Here is a 17,867-nt window from a genome sequence, read left to right on the forward strand (position 1 = left end):
AACAAAGAGTGGCTATATCCACCTTGAAAAATCTAAGTTGCAGGAAGTATTCCTTTCAAAATCTAATGCATTTCTCTCAGGGGAACAATGTGCTAGATGGGGACGTTTGTAACCTAGGTGGTTTTTCTGTAGAGATCCATGTGTTGATTCAACTCACCTTAAAGGGCCTATTTGGAACATGGAGAGCCTATCTCCACCTGGAAAAACCTAAGTTCCAGGAAGTATTTCTTCCCAAAACGAACTCAGTTCTCACAGGGAGGCAATGTGCTTGATGCTCCTTGTTCTAACAGAGATAGTTTTCCTTTGAGACACACCTGTGTTTCCTCATCTTAGCTGGATAGGACTATTCGGGAAAAAATGAGCTTTTCTCCAGTTGAAAACTCTGATGGGAAGTATGTATGGCATTCAAAATAAAATTCAAGCCTCACAGTGAAATAATGCCCTAGATGTTGAATCTTTCATCATAGATGGATTTCTAGGGAGACATATATTTCTTTTTCCCACTCGGCTAAATAGGACCGTTTGGAACAGCGGAGCCAAATCTGCACCTTGAGAAATCTATGGTGCAGATAGTATTCCTTTCATAAACTAACTCAGTTCTCACAGGGAAGCAATGTGCTCGATAGTTCTGCTTCTGACACAAATGGTTTCATTTTGAGATATGCATGTATTTCTTCCACTCAGTTGAAAAGGACGATTTGGTAGAATAATAGCCTGTCTAAACCTTGACAATCTTATGTTGCAGGAGGTATTTTTTTCAAAAACCACCTCAGTTCTCACAGGGAAACAATGTGATAGACGTTCCTGCTTGTGACACTACCTGTTTTCCTTTGACAAATACTTGTGTTTCTTCAAGTCAGCTGACAAGACTTACTTGGAAAAAACATAGCCTATCCCAACTTTGAAAAACGAAGCTGCAGGAAATACTACCTCCGAAAACTGACTCAGTTCTCACAGGTAAACACTCTTGTAAATGTTCCTCCTTCGAGCACAAATGGCTTTCCTTCGAGAGATACATGTGTTTATTCAACTCAGCTTCACCGGCCTATTTCGAAGAAAGAGAGCCTACTCCACATGGAAAACCTAAGATGCAGAAAGTATTTCTTTCAAAAACTAATTCAAATCTTACAGGAAAACAATGTGCTAGCTGCTCCTGGTCCTAACACAGAGAGTTTTCTTTTGAGAGATACGTGTGCTTCTCCAACTTAGCTTGATAGGCCTGTTTGGAACAAAGTGAGCTTTTCTCCAACTTCAAAACTCTGATTGGAAGTACGTAATCCTTCAAAAGCTAAATCTATTCTCATGGGGAAATGATGTCCCAGATGTTGAAGCATGTAACGTACATGGTTTTCTTTGGAGAGATATATGCGTTTGTTCCACTTGGCTAAATAGGCCTACTTGGAACAAACAAAACCAATATACACCTAGAAAAACCCAAGTTGTAGGACGTATTCTCTCAACAACTTGCTCAGTTCTCACAGGGAAACAATGTGCTAGATTCTCCTGCTTCTAACACAGATGGTATTCTTTCAAGGGATCCGTGGGTTCCTTCACGCCTGCTGAACAGGACTGTTCGGAATAAAGAGAGGCTATATCCACATTGCAAAACCTATACTGCAGGATGTATTCCTACCAAAAACTAATGCATTTCTCACAGGGAAACAAGGTGCTAGAGGCCCCTGTTTCTAACACTGAGGGTTTTCTTTCAAGAGCACATGTGTTCCTTCAAGTCAGCTGAATAGGTCTATTTTGAAAGAAGAGAGGCTTTCTTCTTGTGAAATAAAAGAATTTCCAGAAAGTACTCCTTTCAACAGCTAACTCTATTCTCAGAGGGAAACAATGTCTTAGATGCTGCTGCTTCTTCCACACATGGATTACTCTTGTGACATTCTGTGTTTCTTCAATTTAGCTGAATCAGCCGATATGGAACAAATGGAGTCAACCACCACGTTGAAAAACCAAAGTTGCAGGAAGTATTCCTATCAAAGTCAACTCAATCCTTCCAGGGAAAGAATGTGCAAGATGCTCCTGTTCCTAACATAAGTGGTTTTCTCTTGAGAGATACATGTGTTTCTTCAAGTTAGCTTGATAGGCCGATTTGGAACAAAATAAGCCTTTCTCCACCTTGAAAACTCTGATTGGCGGGACGTATTCCTTTCTGAAACTAACCCACTAGTTAAAGGAAACAATGTGCTAGATGCTACGACATCTAACAGAGAATTTTCTTTTACAATATAAATGTGTTCCTTCAACTCTGCTGAATAACCTCTTGGGAACAAAGAGAGCCTCTCACCATCTTGAAAATCATACCTTGCAGGAAGTATTCCTTTCCAAAACTAACTCAATTCTCGGAGTGAAACAAAGTGCTAGATGCTCCTTGTTCGTTCAAAGATTGTTTTCTTTCGAGAAATACATGTATTTCTTCAACTCAACTGAATAGACCTCTTTGGAACACAGAGAGACTATCTCCACCTTGATAACCGCAAAATGCAGAAATATGCCTTTCAAAAACTAATTCAATTCTCACAGGGAAACACTGTGCTGGATGCTCCTACGTCTAATGCAGATGGGTTTGTTTCGAAAGATACATGTGTGTTTTCACGTTGCTGGACAGACCTAGGTAGAACAAAATTTGCCTTTCTCCACCTTGAGTATTCTGGTTGACAGCACGTCTTCCTTTCCAAAACTACGTGAAATCACACAGGGAAACAATGTGCTCCTTGGTTCTGCTTCTAACACACATGATTTTCTTTGGAGACATACATGTGGTTCTTCAACTGAGATGAAAAGGTCTATTTGGAACAAACAGAGTTTATCACTGACTTGAAATACGTAATTTGCAGGCAGTGTCCTTTGAAAAACGAACTCAGTTCTCACAGCGTGCCTATGTTCTAAATTTTCCTGCTTCTAGCCCAAATGGGTTTCTTTGGAGAGATACAGCTGTTTAGTTCACTCAGCTGCATAGGCCTACTTGGATCAAAGAGGGTCTATATAACCTGAAAACAATCTAAGTTTTAGAAAGTATCCTTTCAAAACAGAACTCATTTCTCACATCGAAGCATCATGCTCGGTTCCTCTCCTACTTATACAAATGGTATTCTTTTGTGAGATACATGTGTATCCTCAACTCAGCTGAAAAGGCCTATTTGGAACAACTTAGCCTATCTCCACATGGAGAATCCTACGTGGTGGATGTATTCCTTTCAAAATCGAACACATTTCTCACATGGAAACAATGTGTTGAGGCTGAAGTTCATAATATTGATGGTTTCTTTGGAGAAATACATGTGTTTCTTCAACCGAGCTGAATATTCCCATTTAGATATAAGAGAGCCTAACACCATCTTGAAAAATCTCCTTTCCAGGAAGTATTACTTTCCAAAACTTTCTCCATTCTCACAGGGACGCCATGGGCTACATGCTCCTGTTTCTAATACAGATGGGTTTGTTTCGAGAGATACATGTGTTTCTTCAAGTTACTGGACAGGCCTTTTTGGAACAACATGAGCCTTTCTCCACCTTGAAAACTATGATTGTCAGGAAGAATTCCTTTCATTAACTATCTCCATGCTCACCAAGAAGCAATGTGCTCGAAGTTCCTGCTTCTAACACGGAAGGTTTTCTTTGGAGGGATCCGCGTGTTTGCTCAACTCAGCAGAACAGGTGTATTTAGAACAAAGAGAGCCAATGTCCACCTTGAAAAAGGTAAGATTCAGGACTTCTTTCTTTCAAAAACCAACTCAATTCTCAAAGGGGAGCAATGTGCAAGATCCTCCTCCGTTTTGCCCAGATGATGTTCTTCTGAGAGACACGTGTTTGTTCACTCAGCTCGATAGATCTATTTGCAAAAAAGGGAGCCTGTCTCCACCTTGAAAACCCTGAGTTGCAGGAAGTGGTCGTCTCAAAATCTCACTCTGTTCTCCCAGGGAAACCATGTGCTAGCAGGTGCACCTTCTTTCATAGATGGTTCTCTTGGAGACAGAAATGTGGTTCTTCAACACAGCTGAATAGGCCTATTTGGCACAACGAGATTGTCTTTCGACATTGAAGACCTAAGTAACTGGAGGTACTGGGTTTAAAAACTCACTCAGTCTGAGAGGGAAACAATGTGCTAGATACTCCAGCTTCTAACCTAGATGGTTTTCTTTGCAGAGATGCATGATTCTTTTCAAATCAGCAGAATGGGTGTATAGGGAACAAAGAGAACCTATCCCCATCTTGAAAACTCTGAATGGCAGGACGTATTTCTCTCAAAAGGTAACTCAGCTCTCGGCGGGAGACAATGTGATAGATGCTCCTCCTTCTTACCCAGATGGTCTTCTTTCAAGAGACACATGCATCTCTTCAACTGAGCTGAAGAAGCCTATTTGGCAGAAAGGGAGCCTATCTCCACCTAGAAAAACCTTTTTTGCCCTTAGTATTCATTTTAAAAACAAAATCATTTCTCAGAGGGCAACAGTATGCTTGAACATCCTGCTTCTAAAATACATGGTTTTCTTCTTAGTGATATATGTGTTTCTTCAAATCAGCTGAATAGGCCTATTTGGAACAAAGGGAGCCTATGTCCACCCTGAAAAACATAACCTGTAGGCAGTGTTCCTCTCAAAAACTAACTCATGTTTCTCTGGGAAAGAATGTGTTAGATGCTCCTGCTTTGGACACTAACGGTTTTCTTTTGAGAGGTACATGTGTTTCTTCAACTCAGCTGAATAGGACGATTTAGAACAAAGAGTGGCTATATCCACCTTGAAAAATCTAAGTTGCAGGAAGTATTCCTTTCAAAATCTAATGCATTTCTCTCAGGGGAACAATGTGCTAGATGGGGACGTTTGTAACCTAGGTGGTTTTTCTGTAGAGATCCATGTGTTGATTCAACTCACCTTAAAGGGCCTATTTGGAACATGGAGAGCCTATCTCCACCTGGAAAAACCTAAGTTCCAGGAAGTATTTCTTCCCAAAACGAACTCAGTTCTCACAGGGAGGCAATGTGCTTGATGCTCCTTGTTCTAACAGAGATAGTTTTCCTTTGAGACACACCTGTGTTTCCTCATCTTAGCTGGATAGGACTATTCGGGAAAAAATGAGCTTTTCTCCAGTTGAAAACTCTGATGGGAAGTATGTATGGCATTCAAAATAAAATTCAAGCCTCACAGTGAAATAATGCCCTAGATGTTGAATCTTTCATCATAGATGGATTTCTAGGGAGACATATATTTCTTTTTCCCACTCGGCTAAATAGGACCGTTTGGAACAGCGGAGCCAAATCTGCACCTTGAGAAATCTATGGTGCAGATAGTATTCCTTTCATAAACTAACTCAGTTCTCACAGGGAAGCAATGTGCTCGATAGTTCTGCTTCTGACACAAATGGTTTCATTTTGAGATATGCATGTATTTCTTCCACTCAGTTGAAAAGGACGATTTGGTAGAATAATAGCCTGTCTAAACCTTGACAATCTTATGTTGCAGGAGGTATTTTTTTCAAAAACCACCTCAGTTCTCACAGGGAAACAATGTGATAGACGTTCCTGCTTGTGACACTACCTGTTTTCCTTTGACAAATACTTGTGTTTCTTCAAGTCAGCTGACAAGACTTACTTGGAAAAAACATAGCCTATCCCAACTTTGAAAAACGAAGCTGCAGGAAATACTACCTCCGAAAACTGACTCAGTTCTCACAGGTAAACACTCTTGTAAATGTTCCTCCTTCGAGCACAAATGGCTTTCCTTCGAGAGATACATGTGTTTATTCAACTCAGCTTCACCGGCCTATTTCGAAGAAAGAGAGCCTACTCCACATGGAAAACCTAAGATGCAGAAAGTATTTCTTTCAAAAACTAATTCAAATCTTACAGGAAAACAATGTGCTAGCTGCTCCTGGTCCTAACACAGAGAGTTTTCTTTTGAGAGATACGTGTGCTTCTCCAACTTAGCTTGATAGGCCTGTTTGGAACAAAGTGAGCTTTTCTCCAACTTCAAAACTCTGATTGGAAGTACGTAATCCTTCAAAAGCTAAATCTATTCTCATGGGGAAATGATGTCCCAGATGTTGAAGCATGTAACGTACATGGTTTTCTTTGGAGAGATATATGCGTTTGTTCCACTTGGCTAAATAGGCCTACTTGGAACAAACAAAACCAATATACACCTAGAAAAACCCAAGTTGTAGGACGTATTCTCTCAACAACTTGCTCAGTTCTCACAGGGAAACAATGTGCTAGATTCTCCTGCTTCTAACACAGATGGTATTCTTTCAAGGGATCCGTGGGTTCCTTCACGCCTGCTGAACAGGACTGTTCGGAATAAAGAGAGGCTATATCCACATTGCAAAACCTATACTGCAGGATGTATTCCTACCAAAAACTAATGCATTTCTCACAGGGAAACAAGGTGCTAGAGGCCCCTGTTTCTAACACTGAGGGTTTTCTTTCAAGAGCACATGTGTTCCTTCAAGTCAGCTGAATAGGTCTATTTTGAAAGAAGAGAGGCTTTCTTCTTGTGAAATAAAAGAATTTCCAGAAAGTACTCCTTTCAACAGCTAACTCTATTCTCAGAGGGAAACAATGTCTTAGATGCTGCTGCTTCTTCCACACATGGATTACTCTTGTGACATTCTGTGTTTCTTCAATTTAGCTGAATCAGCCGATATGGAACAAATGGAGTCAACCACCACGTTGAAAAACCAAAGTTGCAGGAAGTATTCCTATCAAAGTCAACTCAATCCTTCCAGGGAAAGAATGTGCAAGATGCTCCTGTTCCTAACATAAGTGGTTTTCTCTTGAGAGATACATGTGTTTCTTCAAGTTAGCTTGATAGGCCGATTTGGAACAAAATAAGCCTTTCTCCGCCTTGAAAACTCTGATTGGCGGGACGTATTCCTTTCTGAAACTAACCCACTAGTTAAAGGAAACAATGTGCTAGATGCTACGACATCTAAAAGAGAATTTTCTTTTACAATATAAATGTGTTCCTTCAACTCTGCTGAATAACCTCTTGGGAACAAAGAGAGCCTCTCACCATCTTGAAAATCATACCTTGCAGGAAGTATTCCTTTCCAAAACTAACTCAATTCTCGGAGTGAAACAAAGTGCTAGATGCTCCTTGTTCGTTCAAAGATTGTTTTCTTTCGAGAAATACATGTATTTCTTCAACTCAACTGAATAGACCTCTTTGGAACACAGAGAGACTATCTCCACCTTGATAACCGCAAAATGCAGAAATATGCCTTTCAAAAACTAATTCAATTCTCACAGGGAAACACTGTGCTGGATGCTCCTAGGTCTAATGCAGATGGGTTTGTTTCGAAAGATACATGTGTGTTTTCACGTTGCTGGACAGACCTAGGTAGAACAAAATTTGCCTTTCTCCACCTTGAGTATTCTGGTTGACAGCACGTCTTCCTTTCCAAAACTACGTGAAATCACACAGGGAAACAATGTGCTCCTTGGTTCTGCTTCTAACATACATGATTTTCTTTGGAGACATACATGTGGTTCTTCAACTGAGATGAAAAGGTCTATTTGGAACAAACAGAGTTTATCACTGACTTGAAATACGTAATTTGCAGGCAGTGTCCTTTGAAAAACGAACTCAGTTCTCACAGCGTGCCTATGTTCTAAATTTTCCTGCTTCTAGCCCAAATGGGTTTCTTTGGAGAGATACAGCTGTTTAGTTCACTCAGCTGCATAGGCCTACTTGGATCAAAGAGAGTCTATATAACCTGAAAACAATCTAAGTTTTAGAAAGTATCCTTTCAAAACAGAACTCATTTCTCACACCGAAGCATCATGCTCGGTTCCCCTCCTACTTATACAAATGCTATTCTTTTGTGAGATACATGTGTATCCTCAACTCAGCTGAAAAGGCCTATTTGGAACAACTTAGCCTATCTCCACATGGAGAATCCTACGTGGTGGATGTATTCCTTTCAAAATCGAACACATTTCTCACATGGAAACAATGTGTTGAGGCTGAAGTTCATGATATTGATGGTTTCTTTGGAGAAATACATGTGTTTCTTCAACCGAGCTGAATATTCCCATTTAGATGTAAGAGAGCCTAACACCATCTTGAAAAATCTCCTTTCCAGGAAGTATTACTTTCCAAAACTTTCTCCATTCTCACAGGGACGCCATGGGCTACATGCTCCTGTTTCTAATACAGATGGGTTTGTTTCGAGAGATACATGTGTTTCTTCAAGTTACTGGACAGGCCTTTTTGGAACAACATGAGCCTTTCTCCACCTTGAAAACTATGATTGTCAGGAAGAATTCCTTTCATTAACTATCTCCATGCTCACCAAGAAGCAATGTGCTCGAAGTTCCTGCTTCTAACACGGAAGGTTTTCTTTGGAGAGATCCGCGTGTTTGCTCAACTCAGCAGAACAGGTGTATTTAGAACAAAGAGAGCCAATGTCCACCTTGAAAAAGGTAAGATTCAGGACTTCTTTCTTTCAAAAACCAACTCAATTCTCAAAGGGGAGCAATGTGCAAGATCCTCCTCCGTTTTGCCCAGATGATATTCTTCTGAGAGACGCGTGTTTGTTCACTCAGCTCGATAGATCTATTTGCAAAAAAGGGAGCCTGTCTCCACCTTGAAAACCCTGAGTTGCAGGAAGTGGTCGTCTCAAAATCTCACTCTGTTCTCCCAGGGAAACCATGTGCTAGCAGGTGCACCTTCTCTCATAGATGGTTCTCTTGGAGACAGAAATGTGGTTCTTCAACGCAGCTGAATAGGCCTATTTGGCACAACGAGATTGTCTTTCGACATTGAAGACCTAAGTAACTGGAGGTATTGGGTTTAAAAACTCACTCAGTCTGAGAGGGAAACAATGTGCTAGATACTCCAGCTTCTAACCTAGATGGGTTTCTTTGCAGAGATGCGTCATTCTTTTCAAATCAGCAGAATGGGTGTATAGGGAACAAAGAGAACCTATCCCCATCTTGAAAACTCTGAATGGCAGGACGTATTTCTCTCAAAAGGTAACTCAGCTCTCGGCGGGAGACAATGTGATAGATGCTCCTCCTTCTTACCCAGATGGTCTTCTTTCAAGAGACACATGCATCTCTTCAACTGAGCTGAAGAAGCCTATTTGGCAGAAAGGGAGCCTATCTCCACCTAGAAAAACCTTTTTTGCCCTTAGTATTCATTTTAAAAACAAAATCATTTCTCAGAGGGCAACAGTATGCTTGAACATCCTGCTTCTAAAATACATGGTTTTCTTCTTCGTGATATATGTGTTTCTTCAAATCAGCTGAATAGGCCTATTTGGAACAAAGGGAGCCTATGTCCACCTTGAAAAACATAACGTGTAGGCAGTGTTCCTCTCAAAAACTAACTCATGTTTCTCTGGGAAAGAATGTGTTAGATGCTCCTGCTTTGGACACTAACGGTTTTCTTTTGAGAGGTACATGTGTTTCTTCAACTCAGCTGAATAGGACGATTTAGAACAAAGAGTGGCTATATCCACCTTGAAAAATCTAAGTTGCAGGAAGTATTCCTTTCAAAATCTAATGCATTTCTCTCAGGGGAACAATGTGCTAGATGGGGACGTTTGTAACCTAGGTGGTTTTTCTGTAGAGATACATGTGTTGATTCAACTCACCTTAAAGGGCCTATTTGGAACATGGAGAGTCTATCTCCACCTGGAAAAACCTAAGTTCCAGGAAGTATTTCTTCCCAAAACGAACTCAGTTCTCACAGGGAGGCAATGTGCTTGATGCTCCTTGTTCTAACAGAGATAGTTTTCCTTTGAGACACACCTGTGTTTCCTCATCTTAGCTGGATAGGACTATTCGGGAAAAAATGAGCTTTTCTCCAGTTGAAAACTCTGATGGGAAGTATGTATGGCATTCAAAATAAAATTCAAGCCTCACAGTGAAATAATGCCCTAGATGTTGAATCTTTCATCATAGATGGATTTCTAGGGAGACATATATTTCTTTTTCCCACTCGGCTAAATAGGACCGTTTGGAACAGCGGAGCCAAATCTGCACCTTGAGAAATCTATGGTGCAGATAGTATTCCTTTCATAAACTAACTCAGTTCTCACAGGGAAGCAATGTGCTCGATAGTTCTGCTTCTGACACAAATGGTTTCATTTTGAGATATGCATGTATTTCTTCCACTCAGTTGAAAAGGACGATTTGGTAGAATAATAGCCTGTCTAAACCTTGACAATCTTATGTTGCAGGAGGTATTTTTTTCAAAAACCACCTCAGTTCTCACAGGGAAACAATGTGATAGACGTTCCTGCTTGTGACACTACCTGTTTTCCTTTGACAAATACTTGTGTTTCTTCAAGTCAGCTGACAAGACTTACTTGGAAAAAACATAGCCTATCCCAACTTTGAAAAACGAAGCTGCAGGAAATACTACCTCCGAAAACTGACTCAGTTCTCACAGGTAAACACTCTTGTAAATGTTCCTCCTTCGAGCACAAATGGCTTTCCTTCGAGAGATACATGTGTTTATTCAACTCAGCTTCACCGGCCTATTTCGAAGAAAGAGAGCCTACTCCACATGGAAAACCTAAGATGCAGAAAGTATTTCTTTCAAAAACTAATTCAAATCTTACAGGAAAACAATGTGCTAGCTGCTCCTGGTCCTAACACAGAGAGTTTTCTTTTGAGAGATACGTGTGCTTCTCCAACTTAGCTTGATAGGCCTGTTTGGAACAAAGTGAGCTTTTCTCCAACTTCAAAACTCTGATTGGAAGTACGTAATCCTTCAAAAGCTAAATCTATTCTCATGGGGAAATGATGTCCCAGATGTTGAAGCATGTAACGTACATGGTTTTCTTTGGAGAGATATATGCGTTTGTTCCACTTGGCTAAATAGGCCTACTTGGAACAAACAAAACCAATATACACCTAGAAAAACCCAAGTTGTAGGACGTATTCTCTCAACAACTTGCTCAGTTCTCACAGGGAAACAATGTGCTAGATTCTCCTGCTTCTAACACAGATGGTATTCTTTCAAGGGATCCGTGGGTTCCTTCACGCCTGCTGAACAGGACTGTTCGGAATAAAGAGAGGCTATATCCACATTGCAAAACCTATACTGCAGGATGTATTCCTACCAAAAACTAATGCATTTCTCACAGGGAAACAAGGTGCTAGAGGCCCCTGTTTCTAACACTGAGGGTTTTCTTTCAAGAGCACATGTGTTCCTTCAAGTCAGCTGAATAGGTCTATTTTGAAAGAAGAGAGGCTTTCTTCTTGTGAAATAAAAGAATTTCCAGAAAGTACTCCTTTCAACAGCTAACTCTATTCTCAGAGGGAAACAAGGTCTTAGATGCTGCTGCTTCTTCCACACATGGATTACTCTTGTGACATTCTGTGTTTCTTCAATTTAGCTGAATCAGCCGATATGGAACAAATGGAGTCAACCACCACGTTGAAAAACCAAAGTTGCAGGAAGTATTCCTATCAAAGTCAACTCAATCCTTCCAGGGAAAGAATGTGCAAGATGCTCCTGTTCCTAACATAAGTGGTTTTCTCTTGAGAGATACATGTGTTTCTTCAAGTTAGCTTGATAGGCCGATTTGGAACAAAATAAGCCATTCTCCGCCTTGAAAACTCTGATTGGCGGGACGTATTCCTTTCTGAAACTAACCCACTAGTTAAAGGAAACAATGTGCTAGATGCTACGACATCTAACAGAGAATTTTCTTTTACAATATAAATGTGTTCCTTCAACTCTGCTGAATAACCTCTTGGGAACAAAGAGAGCCTCTCACCATCTTGAAAATCATACCTTGCAGGAAGTATTCCTTTCCAAAACTAACTCAATTCTCGGAGTGAAACAAAGTGCTAGATGCTCCTTGTTCGTTCAAAGATTGTTTTCTTTCGAGAAATACATGTATTTCTTCAACTCAACTGAATAGACCTCTTTGGAACACAGAGAGACTATCTCCACCTTGATAACCGCAAAATGCAGAAATATGCCTTTCAAAAACTAATTCAATTCTCACAGGGAAACACTGTGCTGGATGCTCCTAGGTCTAATGCAGATGGGTTTGTTTCGAAAGATACATGTGTGTTTTCACGTTGCTGGACAGACCTAGGTAGAACAAAATTTGCCTTTCTCCACCTTGAGTATTCTGGTTGACAGCACGTCTTCCTTTCCAAAACTACGTGAAATCACACAGGGAAACAATGTGCTCCTTGGTTCTGCTTCTAACACACATGATTTTCTTTGGAGACATACATGTGGTTCTTCAACTGAGATGAAAAGGTCTATTTGGAACAAACAGAGTTTATCACTGACTTGAAATACGTAATTTGCAGGCAGTGTCCTTTGAAAAACGAACTCAGTTCTCACAGCGTGCCTATGTTCTAAATTTTCCTGCTTCTAGCCCAAATGGGTTTCTTTGGAGAGATACAGCTGTTTAGTTCACTCAGCTGCATAGGCCTACTTGGATCAAAGAGAGTCTATATAACCTGAAAACAATCTAAGTTTTAGAAAGTATCCTTTCAAAACAGAACTCATTTCTCACATCGAAGCATCATGCTCGGTTCCCCTCCTACTTATACAAATGCTATTCTTTTGTGAGATACATGTGTATCCTCAACTCAGCTGAAAAGGCCTATTTGGAACAACTTAGCCTATCTCCACATGGAGAATCCTACGTGGTGGATGTATTCCTTTCAAAATCGAACACATTTCTCACATGGAAACAATGTGTTGAGGCTGAAGTTCATGATATTGATGGTTTCTTTGGAGAAATACATGTGTTTCTTCAACCGAGCTGAATATTCCCATTTAGATGTAAGAGAGCCTAACACCATCTTGAAAAATCTCCTTTCCAGGAAGTATTACTTTCCAAAACTTTCTCCATTCTCACAGGGACGCCATGGGCTACATGCTCCTGTTTCTAATACAGATGGGTTTGTTTCGAGAGATACATGTGTTTCTTCAAGTTACTGGACAGGCCTTTTTGGAACAACATGAGCCTTTCTCCACCTTGAAAACTATGATTGTCAGGAAGAATTCCTTTCATTAACTATCTCCATGCTCACCAAGAAGCAATGTGCTCGAAGTTCCTGCTTCTAACACGGAAGGTTTTCTTTGGAGAGATCCGCGTGTTTGCTCAACTCAGCAGAACAGGTGTATTTAGAACAAAGAGAGCCAATGTCCACCTTGAAAAAGGTAAGATTCAGGACTTCTTTCTTTCAAAAACCAACTCAATTCTCAAAGGGGAGCAATGTGCAAGATCCTCCTCCGTTTTGCCCAGATGATATTCTTCTGAGAGACGCGTGTTTGTTCACTCAGCTCGATAGATCTATTTGCAAAAAAGGGAGCCTGTCTCCACCTTGAAAACCCTGAGTTGCAGGAAGTGGTCGTCTCAAAATCTCACTCTGTTCTCCCAGGGAAACCATGTGCTAGCAGGTGCACCTTCTCTCATAGATGGTTCTCTTGGAGACAGAAATGTGGTTCTTCAACGCAGCTGAATAGGCCTATTTGGCACAACGAGATTGTCTTTCGACATTGAAGACCTAAGTAACTGGAGGTATTGGGTTTAAAAACTCACTCAGTCTGAGAGGGAAACAATGTGCTAGATACTCCAGCTTCTAACCTAGATGGGTTTCTTTGCAGAGATGCGTCATTCTTTTCAAATCAGCAGAATGGGTGTATAGGGAACAAAGAGAACCTATCCCCATCTTGAAAACTCTGAATGGCAGGACGTATTTCTCTCAAAAGGTAACTCAGCTCTCGGCGGGAGACAATGTGATAGATGCTCCTCCTTCTTACCCAGATGGTCTTCTTTCAAGAGACACATGCATCTCTTCAACTGAGCTGAAGAAGCCTATTTGGCAGAAAGGGAGCCTATCTCCACCTAGAAAAACCTTTTTTGCCCTTAGTATTCATTTTAAAAACAAAATCATTTCTCAGAGGGCAACAGTATGCTTGAACATCCTGCTTCTAAAATACATGGTTTTCTTCTTCGTGATATATGTGTTTCTTCAAATCAGCTGAATAGGCCTATTTGGAACAAAGGGAGCCTATGTCCACCTTGAAATACATAACGTGTAGGCAGTGTTCCTCTCAAAAACTAACTCATGTTTCTCTGGGAAAGAATGTGTTAGATGCTCCTGCTTTGGACACTAACGGTTTTCTTTTGAGAGGTACATGTGTTTCTTCAACTCAGCTGAATAGGACGATTTAGAACAAAGAGTGGCTATATCCACCTTGAAAAATCTAAGTTGCAGGAAGTATTCCTTTCAAAATCTAATGCATTTCTCTCAGGGGAACAATGTGCTAGATGGGGACGTTTGTAACCTAGGTGGTTTTTCTGTAGAGATACATGTGTTGATTCAACTCACCTTAAAGGGCCTATTTGGAACATGGAGAGCCTATCTCCACCTGGAAAAACCTAAGTTCCAGGAAGTATTTCTTCCCAAAACGAACTCAGTTCTCACAGGGAGGCAATGTGCTTGATGCTCCTTGTTCTAACACAGATAGTTTTCCTTTGAGACACACCTGTGTTTCCTCATCTTAGCTTAATAGGACTATTCGGGAAAAAATGAGCTTTTCTCCAGTTGAAAACTCTGATGGGAAGTATGTATGGCATTCAAAATAAAATTCAAGCCTCACAGTGAAATAATGCCCTAGATGATGAATCTTTCATCATAGATGGATTTCTAGGGAGACATATATTTCTTTTTCCCACTCGGCTAAATAGGACCGTTTGGAACAGCGGAGCCAAATCTGCACCTTGAGAAATCTATGGTGCAGATAGTATTCCTTTCATAAACTAACTCAGTTCTTACAGGGAAGCAATGTGCTCGATAGTTCTGCTTCTGACACAAATGGTTTCATTTTGAGATATGCATGTATTTCTTCCACTCAGTTGAAAAGGACGATTTGGTAGAATAATAGCCTGTCTAAACCTTGACAATCTTATGTTGCAGGAGGTATTTTTTTCAAAAACCACCTCAGTTCTCACAGGGAAACAATGTGATAGACGTTCCTGCTTGTGACACTACCTGTTTTCCTTTGACAAATACTTGTGTTTCTTCAAGTCAGCTGACAAGACTTACTTGGAAAAAACATAGCCTATCCCAACTTTGAAAAACGAAGCTGCAGGAAATACTACCTCCGAAAACTGACTCAGTTCTCACAGGTAAACACTCTTGTAAATGTTCCTCCTTCGAGCACAAATGGCTTTCCTTCGAGAGATACATGTGTTTATTCAACTCAGCTTCACCAGCCTATTTCGAAGAAAGAGAGCCTACTCCACATGGAAAACCTAAGATGCAGAAAGTATTTCTTTCAAAAACTAATTCAAATCTTACAGGAAAACAATGTGCTAGCTGCTCCTGGTCCTAACACAGAGAGTTTTCTTTTGAGAGATACGTGTGCTTCTCCAACTTAGCTTGATAGGCCTGTTTGGAACAAAGTGAGCTTTTCTCCAACTTCAAAACTCTGATTGGAAGTACGTAATCCTTCAAAAGCTAAATCTATTCTCATGGGGAAATGATGTCCCAGATGTTGAAGCATGTAACGTACATGGTTTTCTTTGGAGAGATATATGCGTTTGTTCCACTTGGCTAAATAGGCCTACTTGGAACAAACAAAACCAATATACACCTAGAAAAACCCAAGTTGTAGGACGTATTCTCTCAACAACTTGCTCAGTTCTCACAGGGAAACAATGTGCTAGATTCTCCTGCTTCTAACACAGATGGTATTCTTTCAAGGGATCCGTGGGTTCCTTCACGCCTGCTGAACAGGACTGTTCGGAATAAAGAGAGGCTATATCCACATTGCAAAACCTATACTGCAGGATGTATTCCTACCAAAAACTAATGCATTTCTCACAGGGAAACAAGGTGCTAGAGGCCCCTGTTTCTAACACTGAGGGTTTTCTTTCAAGAGCACATGTGTTCCTTCAAGTCAGCTGAATAGGTCTATTTTGAAAGAAGAGAGGCTTTCTTCTTGTGAAATAAAAGAATTTCCAGAAAGTACTCCTTTCAACAGCTAACTCTATTCTCAGAGGGAAACAATGTCTTAGATGCTGCTGCTTCTTCCACACATGGATTACTCTTGTGACATTCTGTGTTTCTTCAATTTAGCTGAATCAGCCGATATGGAACAAATGGAGTCAACCACCACGTTGAAAAACCAAAGTTGCAGGAAGTATTCCTATCAAAGTCAACTCAATCCTTCCAGGGAAAGAATGTGCAAGATGCTCCTGTTCCTAACATAAGTGGTTTTCTCTTGAGAGATACATGTGTTTCTTCAAGTTAGCTTGATAGGCCGATTTGGAACAAAATAAGCCTTTCTCCACCTTGAAAACTCTGATTGGCGGGACGTATTCCTTTCTGAAACTAACCCACTAGTTAAAGGAAACAATGTGCTAGATGCTACGACATCTAACAGAGAATTTTCTTTTACAATATAAATGTGTTCCTTCAACTCTGCTGAATAACCTCTTGGGAACAAAGAGAGCCTCTCACCATCTTGAAAATCATACCTTGCAGGAAGTATTCCTTTCCAAAACTAACTCAATTCTCGGAGTGAAACAAAGTGCTAGATGCTCCTTGTTCGTTCAAAGATTGTTTTCTTTCGAGAAATACATGTATTTCTTCAACTCAACTGAATAGACCTCTTTGGAACACAGAGAGACTATCTCCACCTTGATAACCGCAAAATGCAGAAATATGCCTTTCAAAAACTAATTCAATTCTCACAGGGAAACACTGTGCTGGATGCTCCTACGTCTAATGCAGATGGGTTTGTTTCGAAAGATACATGTGTGTTTTCACGTTGCTGGACAGACCTAGGTAGAACAAAATTTGCCTTTCTCCACCTTGAGTATTCTGGTTGACAGCACGTCTTCCTTTCCAAAACTACGTGAAATCACACAGGGAAACAATGTGCTCCTTGGTTCTGCTTCTAACACACATGATTTTCTTTGGAGACATACATGTGGTTCTTCAACTGAGATGAAAAGGTCTATTTGGAACAAACAGAGTTTATCACTGACTTGAAATACGTAATTTGCAGGCAGTGTCCTTTGAAAAACGAACTCAGTTCTCACAGCGTGCCTATGTTCTAAATTTTCCTGCTTCTAGCCCAAATGGGTTTCTTTGGAGAGATACAGCTGTTTAGTTCACTCAGCTGCATAGGCCTACTTGGATCAAAGAGAGTCTATATAACCTGAAAACAATCTAAGTTTTAGAAAGTATCCTTTCAAAACAGAACTCATTTCTCACATCGAAGCATCATGCTCGGTTCCCCTCCTACTTATACAAATGCTATTCTTTTGTGAGATACATGTGTATCCTCAACTCAGCTGAAAAGGCCTATTTGGAACAACTTAGCCTATCTCCACATGGAGAATCCTACGTGGTGGATGTATTCCTTTCAAAATCGAACACATTTCTCACATGGAAACAATGTGTTGAGGCTGAAGTTCATGATATTGATGGTTTCTTTGGAGAAATACATGTGTTTCTTCAACCGAGCTGAATATTCCCATTTAGATGTAAGAGAGCCTAACACCATCTTGAAAAATCTCCTTTCCAGGAAGTATTACTTTCCAAAACTTTCTCCATTCTCACAGGGACGCCATGGGCTACATGCTCCTGTTTCTAATACAGATGGGTTTGTTTCGAGAGATACATGTGTTTCTTCAAGTTACTGGACAGGCCTTTTTGGAACAACATGAGCCTTTCTCCACCTTGAAAACTATGATTGTCAGGAAGAATTCCTTTCATTAACTATCTCCATGCTCACCAAGAAGCAATGTGCTCGAAGTTCCTGCTTCTAACACGGAAGGTTTTCTTTGGAGAGATCCGCGTGTTTGCTCAACTCAGCAGAACAGGTGTATTTAGAACAAAGAGAGCCAATGTCCACCTT

This window comes from Castor canadensis, chromosome 17 (genome assembly GCF_047511655.1).
Source record: "Castor canadensis chromosome 17, mCasCan1.hap1v2, whole genome shotgun sequence".
Taxonomy (NCBI): domain Eukaryota; kingdom Metazoa; phylum Chordata; class Mammalia; order Rodentia; family Castoridae; genus Castor; species Castor canadensis.